A 12,272-nucleotide genomic window follows, 5' to 3' on the forward strand; every position below is an offset into this window, starting at 1 on the left:
AAGCAGACTGATTCATGCACACCAGCAAGTTCATGAAAGGCCTGGCCCTGTTAGCGACGATCTTAGCCACCAGTTTGAGGAAACTTTGACAAGACTGATAGGGCGAAAGATCAGAGGAGGCATTCTCCTCTCATGGTTGGTCGGCTATCACATGCCCATCCGCCGTGACCGAAGGGATGAACTTCTTTGCGTGAGTCCGTTAGCCAAGGCGTGAAACAACTTAGTGTCCCCATCCATTCTCAGTCTCACTCACTCACTGCCACCTATCTCCTTGCCCTGCCGCCGCCACCTCCGGTGGACGAACACTAGATGTGAGGCGAGAATAATAATTGGCCTATTTTTCTACTTGGAGTTGGTGGCGAGTTCACCTGTGGGGCCAACAACATTTACAATAAACAAATACACTCCTCTTCCTCTTCACATGTGGAAGTAGCAAACTTCCAAAAGTCATATAAACAATTCTATTTTACTAATGCGTGAAAACTAACACTCGCGTAGAAGACACAAATAACAATTGCAAAAAATATGACTCCAAGTCAACATCATGATTTCGGTTTTAGTTTCTCTTCCTAACAAAAATTTGAAGTTCTATATCATACCATATGAGTGAACAAATTGTAATGCCCATTCTCCCATGTTTTCAAATTCAAAACATTGTCACACTATAAATCTTTCGAAGGACCTACTACAGTCATATCAAATTCTTTGACACCTACCTCATCCCTCTTACTGTATTTTTGCTCTCTTTTTTGTCGTGAACGGTGCAAGATACTAACATCTTTTGCTCATCTCCCAAGTCGGTGTCCTAACATCTCTTCTTTTTAATTGCTTCGTAGCAACACACGGACACTGTGCTAGTATACGGAAAAAGCAAGAGGATGACCGTTGAGCAAAAGTAAATCAGATAACTGTGCTTCATGGGAGACCTTAGTTTGCAATTTTTCACCTTTTGCAATTCGTACAAGATTTCATTGACTGAAAACAACAACAATTCACAGCCTCACTCAGCTGTGTGAACAGCTAGCTGAGAATTACACTCTGGAGCCTAAACATGCCCCGTCAGATACCTAAGCTACGCCACCATTCGAGCGAGCGCGCTCGCCGGTGGACAGCCGGAGCTTCCGGTAGTCGTCGTAGTAGAACGGCTGGAACCGGCGCGGGTGCTGCGCGTCGACGAACGCCTCCGGCGCTCACACCCTGTCGTCCTTGGGCGCGAGCAGGAACAGGGCGATGGAGATGCGCGGCACCCGTTGCTCCACGCCTGAAGCACAAGACGGGTTGCTCACTCAGACTCCGAGGCTCAGCGCACCGGACGTATACGAAGACGCCAACAGTTTTACCGCTGTAACGAATTTACGGTACCGTTCCGTGCCGATGTTGACGAGGAGCGAGCCGGCGACGGGGTCGACGCGGACGAACTCGTCAGTGGCGGGGTCCAGCACCTCGAGGCCGCCGACGCAGTGGTCCTCCTGGAGCACGGTGAGGAAGCCGGAGTCCGCGTGAATCTGTTCATGCGTGTAGTTGTACCTGTTCATGCGGAACTGGAACCGGTGGCCCTCCAGCCCGAGGCTCGCGGCCACCTTGCCGGCGACGTCCACGATCAGCTCGTGCATCGCCCCTGCAACAGATTGCGCGTATGTTGAGACCAAATTTGGGGGATCAAAATTCATTTTAGGACCAAGAAAGTGCTGCGGTGATCCATTTCTTCGTCCGAACTGGCATGGGGCGGCACGTCCAGGCGCGCGCAGAAGGCGTCGAAGTCGGCGGGCGCGGCGGCGTCAAAGAGGTCGAAGGCCTCATTTTTTTTTTTGAAACGGAGGACATCCCTGGCCTCTCCATGTCCCGGCTTGTGTTTAAGTGGCTCAAATAGCCTGCATATACCTCTTCCGCGCTAAGTGCCTCACAGTTCAGCAATTCAAACATTGTTTTGCCCTTTTCCAGCAAGAGCGACTCTTCTTTTGCCGAGTGCTTAGCTAGCACAGTGGAGGTCTTGGGTGTCTTCTGACTCGCCCCAATAATGGCAACGCCATCAGTATTTTCCTCAAGAAGGGCTTCTTCACTGTCTTGATAGGAGTAGAAGAAGGAATTGGATTTGGCAGGTCACGATTATCCGCCGGGTTAGCTTTAGTATCCATGGCTAGTACTGGCCATGGGAAGCCCGGCCCGGCCGGCCTGGCCCAAAAAAGCCCGACCCAGCCCGGCCTGACGCTGCCCCCGGGCCGGGCTCGGGCCTAGTTTTTTAGCCTGAAGGCCGGGCTGGGTCGGGCCCGGGCCCGTTGTTTTTGCCATTTTTTGAAGGTCGGGCCGGGCCGGCCCGAAGCCCGACGGGCTTTTATGTGCTCGGGCCGGGCTCGGACCCAGAAACACAGGCCCGATAGCCGGGCTGGGCCAGGCCCGGGCCTGAGTTTTTTGTGTCGGGCTTGGCTAGGCCCGGCCCGAAGCCCGGCCCGGCCCGAGGTTTGGCCAGGTATATCCATGGCCTCCGAGGCAGTCATGTCAGCCTGTGGAGGCGGGTTATCTGGCTTGTTGTGATGCTCTTCAGGATGTTCGGTGTTGGCCTCAGGGGTTACCAACACCTATTCCTCTGACTCAGGGACTTGGGGTACTTGGAAGGGTTGCCAACCTTTCTCTTCTTCTCCTTGGCTTTGACCCTGTGATCACATTGGAGTGTCAAGACAAGTATGACAATAAATTTTAAGTTATAAATAAATGTAAGGAACAATGAAGACAGGCAGCTGGGTTTGAGATGAGCCTCTTGAAGACGGCGGCGACTCCTGATAATTGGAGTCATAAGGGTTAAGAGGATGTCTCATAAGACCAGCTTTGGGTAAAGAGGAAGTTGGACTGTGTGGCACCTCAGCGGGCCGTTTACAGGCGGAAGGTTCATGAGTTAACTTGGCCATTAAGTCGCCTGAGCCGCCACTTCGAGTCTGGCGTCTTGACTCATGCTGAGTTTTCTTCAAAATAAAATATGGATCTAAGTGAGCATCTGGATGAGAAAACTTTACTTTTCGGACAACCCGCCGTATTTTTTTCAGAAGGTGCGTGGTCTGAGCTAGAAGAGACAAGAATTACCTCAATATCGTCAGCCGGCTTGTGGCAACCTCATCCTGAGAATAAGAGGTGTTAGCTAATTCAATAAAGAGTCGGCCAAGAGAGTCGAGTTCTACCTCTGATTGCTTGTCAGCGTCAGCTGACTCGCCCACAGCAACCAGCTCAGCTGGAGCAGCTGCCTTGTTCTTCTTTGACTTTGGGCCAGTCCTGACCTTGGCCATAGCAGTCTTTATCTTTCTTTTCCAAAAAGCAGAGTCGGGTTGTGTAATGAAGAGGGAATTAACAAATAAGATGCAGAATAAGTCAAGGATATTTAAGCTAGACATAAACTAGTACTTACAGGTGGGGCCGGGTTGAGCTTGAAGAATGGTAGCAGTCCAGTCTTATTACAATTTTCTTTAGACTCCCCAAAGCATAGAGTTCACAGTTTGAAATATCTCCTCAGCAATAAAGTTATCGGAGCTGTACCGTTGAGGGTCATCTGACTCGCCTGAATATTCACATATTAAGCTGAGGCGACGGCTTAAGGGAAGAATTCTCCATGAGGCCCAGTAACGGGCTAAGTCAACTCCAGTTAACCCATTGGCTAATAAAGTCGTTATCTCTGGATAATATTGAAATGCTTCAATATGTTCATCTGGCAGAAGCTTTCTTTGGGGGTCAAAATTGATAGGAAGGCCATTAGCCCTATAATCCGGCAGAGGGTTCTCATTAGCTGGGGCAGTGTTCTTGCAACAAAACCATGTCTTTATCCATCCTTTGGGGTGGCTACATGAAAGCCACCGTCTCTGCGTCGCTGGATTGAGACCCCGCCTAATTCTTGACTCGGGCCATTGGTACATTCAGTTTGGCGGTTTATGTAGAAGAATTCCTTGAAGAGAGCAATAGCGGGCCCTACTTTCCAATAAGCTTCACAGAAAAATTGAAAGTGGCAAAGGTTCGTCACTGAATTTGGGCATATATCTTGAGGATGAAGATTGAAATAGTGCAAGGCGTCCTGAAAAAACTTTGACCCAGGTGGTGTAAAGCCTCTAAGGATATGGTGAGTAAAAACTATCACTTCTCCTTCACCAGGATTGGGAATATTTTCTCCTTGGATAACTTGCCAGCCAATCTCTTCTTGAGTCGCCAAGAGACCTCGGCCCACATAATCCTTAAGGATTTCTTCAGTGACTAGGGAAGGGCCCCAGTTAGAGAGAGTGGTTTTTGTCATATTGAGTCACCTAAGGAGGATGGAAGCTGCAGAATAAGAGTATGTCACGTTACTTGAGAAGTAACGATTCATCATCATCATAACCCAAGTCCGGCAGTTTAAAGATAAGTCGCCATAAATAATGGCGGGTTGTGTAAAAAAATATTCAGTCTCTACAACACTGGCGGATTATGAATTGTTGGGGAACGTAGTAATTTAAAAAATTTCCTACAATCACGCAAGATCTATATAGGAGATGCATAGAAACGAGACGGGAGAGTGTGTCCACGTACTCTCGTAGAACGAAAGCAGAAGCGTTTAGTTAACGCGGTTGATGTAGTCGAATGTCTTCACAATCCAACCGATCCAAGTACCAAACGTACGGCACCTCCTCGTTCAGCACACGTTCAGCCCGATAACGTCCATCAAGCTATTGATCTAGTTGAGGACGAGGAAGAGCTCCGTCAGCACAATGGCGTGGCGACGGTATTGATGATGTTATCGGTGCAGGGCTTCGCCTAAGCACTACGACGATATTACCGAGGTGTTAAACTATGGAGGGAGGCACCGCACATGGCTAAGAGAACAACTGGTGTGCTATGGGGTGCCCCCTGCCCCCGTATATAAAGGAGGGAGGAGGAGGAGGCCGGCCAAGGGAAGGCGCGCCAGGGGGGGGAGTCCTACTAGGACTCCAAACCTAGTAGGATTCGCCCCCACCAACTTTTCCTAGTCCAAAAGGGGGAAGGACAGAAGGAGAGGGAGAGGGGAAGGAAAGAGGGGGCCGCGCCCCCTCTCCCTAGTCCAATTCGGACTGCTAAGGGGAGGGGCGCGCGCCACCTTCTGGCCTTCCCTCTCCTACTCCCTTATGGCCCATCTAGGCCCATAACTTCCCCGGGGGGTTCCGGTAACCCCTCGGTTCCCCGAAAAATGCACGAACTCTTCCGAAACCTTTCCGGTGTTCAAACATAGTCTTTCAATATATCAATCTTTATGTCTCGACCATTTCGAGACTCCTCGTCACGTTCGTGATCTCATCCAGGACTCCAAACAAACTTCGATCATCAAAAACACATAACTCATAATACAAATCATCATCGAATGTTAAGCGTGCGGACCCTACGGGTTCGAGAACTATGTAGACATGATCGAGACACATCTCTGATCAATAACCAATAGCGGAACCTTGATGCTCGTATTGGCTCCTACATATTCTACGAAGATCTTTATCGGTCAAACCGCATAACAACATACGTTGTTCCCTTTGTCACCGGTATGTTACTTGTCCGAGATTCGATCGTCAGATCATCATACCTAGTTCAATCTCGTTACCGGCAAGTCTCTTTACTCGTTCCGTAATTCTTCAACCCGCAACTGACTCATTAGTCATATTGCTTGCAAGGCTTATAGTGATGAGCATTACCGAGAGGGCCCAGAGAAACCTCTCTGATACACGCAGTGACAAATCATATTCTCGATCTATGCCAACCCAATAAACACCTTCGGAGACACCTGTAGAGCATATTTATAATCACCCAGTTACGTTGTGACGTTTGATAGCACTCAAGGTGTTCCTCCGGTATTCGGAAGTTGCATAATCTCATAGTCTGAGGAACATGTACATGTCATGAAGAAAGCAGTAGTAATGAAACTGTAACGATTATAATGCTAAGCTAACGGATTGGTCTTGTCTATCACATCATTCTCGTAATGATGTGATCCCGTTCATCAAATGACAACACATGTCTATATGGTTAGGAAACATAACCATCTTTGATTAACGAGCTAGTATAGTAGAGGCATACTAGGGACACTATGTTTTGTCTATGTATTCACACATGTACTAAGTTTCCGATTAATACAATTCTAGCATGAATAATAAACATTTATCATGATATAAGGAAATATAAATAACAACTTTATTATTGCCTCTAGGGCATATTTCCTTCATGAATATATTGGTAAGTCGCCCAAAGATGCAGAGGCAGGTCATCTAAAGTTTAGAATTGTTGGAAATTCTGCTAAGTGTGGAGCAAAAAAGTTTCACAATCAAACAACTATATTTATGGATCTATGGACAGTTCAAAAAAGAAAAATAATTGCTAAACGTAAGAGGTGGTGACGGAAAAACTAGCAGACAACCTATTGATTCTAAAAGGTATACAAGTCGTTGAAGGTATAAGACGGTGCCAAAACTACTACCGCAATATTTCTATGGTGTTTTTCCGGATCAAAAACAATTTCTATTCAAAGATATGTTGATCTGGAAGGGGATGAATGCCGATGAACTCCAGGTGACCTAATGTAGATCTAAGAAAGAAGAAGGATGGTACCTGAGGGCGGCGGAGGAAAGCGGAGGCGCGCCGTTGTGTCCTGACGACGAGGAGGAGGTATGGCGACCTCGAGCAAAGAAGGCTGGCGCGCATTGACGGGCGCGGCAGAGCTCCAGTTGCGAAGGGACTCAGGAGGAGGAAGGAGAAGTGAAGAATACGCGGTAAAAGGCAAAAGGAGGGCCCTCGTGCCTGTTTATAAGGGAAAGTAACAGTAAATGGCTAGTGCGAGGATCGAGGAGGCACAATAAATTTTACAGGAAAGGGACGCCTCCAATTTTGGAATGATTGATTTATACAAAGATTCGTTATGATGTCATGAAGGGTTTTCCGAAATCACGGAGGTGACATCATCTCTTTATGGCGGGTTATGAAGACTTTTCAAGACCGCAATGAAGAGAAGTAAAAGGATGACTCGCTAGACGGAAGATATTAGTTGACATGAATAAGTTCAAATCAATCTGGGGCCTAATGTTGGGGATATGACCCCACGATATAACACGCCCAGGAAGGGCCGGGTTAGACCGTTGGTGACTCACGGAGTCAAGGCTTCAGACGCGCCCAAGTACCCAAGGGGCAACTCACAAGATGGGCCGATTTAAATCCCAAGGCCTAAAGACGATGTGTGGCCCATAGGCGTAAGCCGCCTTATGATGACTTGCCTTATAAGGCGAGGTGATTTAGAATATGGTCACGGGTTGTAACTCGACCCGGACTCTTGTAAGCCGGTGGCCTCGACCTGTATCTAAAGGCGTGTCCCAGGCATAGAATAGACAGGTAACAATCAATCGATAGCTAGGTCAAGCGGAATCGCTCCCTTGTAATTGATACTCAAACAATAAGCAACAAGAGTAAGAGTAGGCTTTTACCTCCACCGTGAGGAACCTGTGTAAACTTGTGTCTCTTGTCCCGCTCAATCCCGACAAGCTAATCACCGTTGCGATGGCTTCACGCTTAAGTCCTTTCACTAATCATCTGCCGTGACAAAACCATGACATATACGACCATTTTATTTAACTGAAACAAAGTGACCCAAGGTCTGTAATCCAGTAAGCGGGTTGGCGGGGCTGGGCGCGACCTAGCCGTTGCAGGCGATGACGCTGGTGTTGTGGCGCTTGGCCTCGTTGGGGAGGTTGAAGACCGCGCGCACGGCGGCCTTCATCTCGGCCTGCAGCGCCGCGGGCACGCCGACTCCTCCGCCCGCGCACCGGCGAGCCACAGGTCGACCAGCGGGATCTCCACCATCTGCGCTGCCTTACTAGTTGGCCGGTCTCGTTGACTTGCGTGGGGGATCGATCTCCACGGCGTTTTAGTATTTAGAGGCCGGCGGCCGGTCGTGAAAAGGGACGCTGGGGGCAGGCCGGCCGCTTGTCGGGACGACCGCACTCACACCGCCGGCAAGGAGGTACGAACAAGCTTCCGTGTACTGGGATTGGCGAGACGATCAGTCGATACATATCGGTGTAGGTCAAACGCTGCCATTTCTGTCATGTTGCTGGACTGTCTCATGCACGATTTTGTCACATTTTTTAAAAGCATTTAAGGTTTAATCATTTACAAAGCTCATGAAACGGCACGGTAAAACATAAAAGTACTACTAGCTAGGTGTCAGTGCGTTACTACAGGATGAAATTATATTTCAAGAATGATGGCTTGTGACCGATTGCCCTCGGTCGTTGACTATGTTGTGCGGACATTGGTGGCTAATTATTCTAGGTGCATATGAAGCGATAGATTATGGGCTGTTCTTGAAAGAATCTCCACTATTCCTTGGCAACAATGTCATTACCAAATACTCTCTGAAGATGAAACAATGGTGGATCTTTCTGACATAACACCCATAATTAGAAACATAATTCTTATATATAAAAGGCTCTAAGTTATTTTTCTGGTCTCCCTTTTTGACGATCAGCCAGTTGAATAGTTGAAAGCAATAATTTCATTTAAAAAAAATTATTAGTACTCTCGTCATTTATCCTTGCTCTAGCATTGCGGGCACCTTCTAAATTTTTAATAGATATATGAAATGGTCTTCGTGTACCGCTAGATATGATGAGGTATTGCATGTCTGAATTAACTAATGAAATCATTCTCACCTACCACGAGCGTGTGTTGTATTAAATTTCTGATTTACCAATAATGAAAGATGCATGTACTGCAGTACCCCTCCCCCCATACATATATATCTGAAAAATGAGACTAAAACAAAGGGGTGATCATAAATACAGTAGATAACAAAAGGAAAAATGAACTCATACAATATTATAATCAGTTAAATCCTATCCAAATGCAATGGCAACTCTTAACACAAAAAGTGAAATAAATCAACTAATCAAAAGATTCTCCATGTTATCTATCTTGCTATTGTTGCTCGTTTGAGTTACAAAGAGTATTTATAAATGAATGGAGGCACTTTCGATCCTATATATATCTTCTAGGCAACCTGATCAACGTTGTACTCAGTGGCATCTCCCTCCTCTAACAACTAAGCTTATGCCGTACTTTACTTCCCATGTCCTTTGTTCAAGTTCAAAAATTGGCATATATTTTTCATTACATGGACTACTAATTTCTCTTGTCCTATAAAAGTTGAATGCCTTCAAGCTGTCAACACGTGCCCATAAAGGCTATATGTGGACAGAATGTACTGGCACATTATGAAATACTCCCTCCGTTCCTAAATATTTTTCTTTTAGAGCTTTTAAATGGACAACCACATACAGATGTATATAGACATATTTTAGAATGTAGATTCACTCATTTTACTCTGTATGTAGTCACTTGTTGAAATCTCTAGAAAGACAATTATTTAGGAACGGAGGGAGTAGTTACCTGCACAAACCAAGAATCTTAGGCACCTCTATGCTCTAGCAAATCAGTGATCGGGGCCCTAGGGAGGCGGGTTTGCACCGAACCAGATAAAGGATTATCAGGTTTAGTTTTGCAATAGCATAGACCTGCAGATACTCCCTTTCTTCTTGCATGTCCCAGATATTTATTAAGAAATATATTAAGAGGTTCATATGACAAATCAGCTGATTGAAGAACAATGCCAGGAGGGCTAATTCAGCAAATATAAATCTCCATGACATCGTGAATCCGAGCATTCTTGCTCCTGCTTCTTGTACACGTCTGTATAGATTTGATCATATCCTACGCTTTCCTTGTGATAATAATAGGGTGAAAATAGGAATCATTCTAGGTAAAAATAATAATTACAAATTACTCTGCACCTGCTATAATTCAACCACGCTCCCGCAATAAACGGAAAACTCCCCAAAGGGAAGACGTGGCATCACCACATGGGAGACTCCAACTCCGGTAGGTAGAGTTTGGTGCACGTCTCTCTCTTTACTACGACAATAGAAATTGCAAGCTACTTTGGTGCCAATGTATTTACTTTGTTAAAGCTCAACTATAGGTTGATGCTCTAATATTGAGTTGAACTTATGTAATTTATTGTTTTTGTTGTTTCCGTTGTCCTAAAGGGACTTCCAAACTTCCATTCATCATAAGTCTCAACTTTTGCAGAAGATTGACAAGGCCCAATGTGTAATGAGCTTCCTAAAGAATCAAAGGAAAACAAACACTCACATGATGCATTTGGAATTCCTAGTAGCAACTGAATAAGAATGAAATTAAATTGAGCCAAAAATAAAGTGGGCTTCCAGAGACCACAAAACATGTTTATGCACTAAAATAGGAAAAGGAACTGCGGACATACACAGCAAGACCAACAAGTGTAGTTTCCATTTCTGCACTTCCTGTGAAATTCTTGGTGCATAGTGCAATACTGTGTAATCCAGCCAGCAAAACTTGAAGGAAAGCAGTAGTAAGACCTGAACTAATTGTGATGGCATATTATGCCAACTTTGCATATGCCCACATCGCCATCATTTTCAAATCACTGATATATCCCAAGCCTATAAAAACTCAAAACAAACCCTACTGTTTCAAACATGACAAATAAATTCTAGCATATTTGTCACTCAAGGAAGAATGACAAAGAAATAGTACTGGTCTATTGTCACTCAAGGAGGAAGCCCGTGTCTACCACAATGCATTGCAGTTTTTTGTTGTTGCATCTTATAGTTGGCAGCACATTGGGGGAGGCCCAAACCCTATCAAGCGGGGAGATGTGTGATGTGCGGGATGCTTCTTAAGGGAGGGACACTTTTGGGGTTTCTGACCACATGGTCCCGACCCTATTAATCACTTGTCAGAGCTATAAACCGGCCCATATGACTAATAGCAAAGATTAGGCACAATCTTAGTGGTTACCTACCTAGTAAAGATTAATCGGCCCATAAATCGTTGACTCAACCGATATTTTCAAAATTGGTATTGGGAGCAACGATGAGTCATGACAACTCAACTAGCAAGAATGGAGATTAATTTGTCTTTAAACTTTGCATACCAATGGGTCAAATGATGACAGTCCAAACTAACCCATTCGTCTCGGAAGCAAGATAACTTAACTATCTCGCATTACGTGGTGTGACACGAAATGCAACTGTCTGCAATCCCAAGAACTTAATCACCTTACCATCTTCCCGAAATGCTCAACATCTACGTGCATCCACATGGTATGATTTAGGATGAATACGCAACCCCTGCCAAAATTTCACCGATTAACAACGCCTTATTACAAATCCGGTTGACCTAACAAGCCGCAACAGTTCTGAGATAACTCGAATCGCCTATGTTGTGTTGTGAATCTGCAGTGTCTCAAAACCTGACAGGAACAATTTCTACAATCAACTGGAACTTAGACATAAGATAATCTCAAGCGAATTAGATATCACAAAACTATTAAAATTGTTCTTTCATGGAGTGTTACTTTTTTTTCAGCTTACGACATACAAAAAGTCTATATTACAAGAATGTTTACAAGCATGTAAAAGACATGAGTTCCGTGTTAGCGTTGTTCTTCTAAAGTTTTTGACACTTTTTTTATGGATTTACTATTCATGCTTGCAGCGGATGACTCTCTTAATATCAGAGTACTTAATTTCTTCAAAACAACTTATAATGTCCTGGGTCTAAAATAATGCCAAACTGCATTGGATCTTATGTTGATCTAGTTGTCAAGATGAATTACTCAATTGGCATATTGACCAACCTGAGTCTTAACACTTCTTCAGCACCACCACCTTTCTTGTGCAAAATCTCCCGCAGTCAGCTTTAATGGGTGGGCAATGTTTTGTGTGAAATTCTAAGTCAGCTAAGTTAACTTTCCTAACTTTTGTTCATTGTTTCTGAGATAAAAAAAAGACGTATCATAATTAGAACTCAAATAAGATGTTTCATAATTAAGGGACTCTGGACCTACATACACCACAAGCCTCCACTTCCACTCTTGGCTGCTACTCTCTCTGCTCGTAAATATAAGTCATTTTAGAGATTGCAATGTGAACTATATACAAAACAAAATGAGTGAATCTACACTCTAAAATAAGTCTATACACATCGGTATGTAGTTCATATTGAAATCCATAAAAAGACTTATATTTAGGAACGGAGGAAGTACAAGATTTACAAGGCCGAAAATATAATGAGTTGTCCTGAAGGCTTGAAGCTAAACACTACGAGGTGAAAGATTCCGTACAACAATCTTGCTGTGATCACATATTATGGCAACTTTGCATATGTGCACGTCCCCAAAATTTCAAAATGCCTGATACATCCCAAACCTACAA

General features: G+C 44.9%; 1 pseudogene; it reads right to left on the reverse strand.

Annotated features, from left to right (window-relative positions):
• Positions 1 to 1,067: 1,067 nt before the first annotated feature.
• Positions 1,068 to 7,818, reverse strand: LOC123158281 (2-oxoglutarate-dependent dioxygenase DAO-like; annotated as a pseudogene).
• Between the last annotated feature and the right edge of the window lie 4,454 nt (positions 7,819 to 12,272).

Source organism: Triticum aestivum, chromosome 7B (genome assembly GCF_018294505.1).
Source record: "Triticum aestivum cultivar Chinese Spring chromosome 7B, IWGSC CS RefSeq v2.1, whole genome shotgun sequence".
NCBI classification, from domain to species: domain Eukaryota; kingdom Viridiplantae; phylum Streptophyta; class Magnoliopsida; order Poales; family Poaceae; genus Triticum; species Triticum aestivum.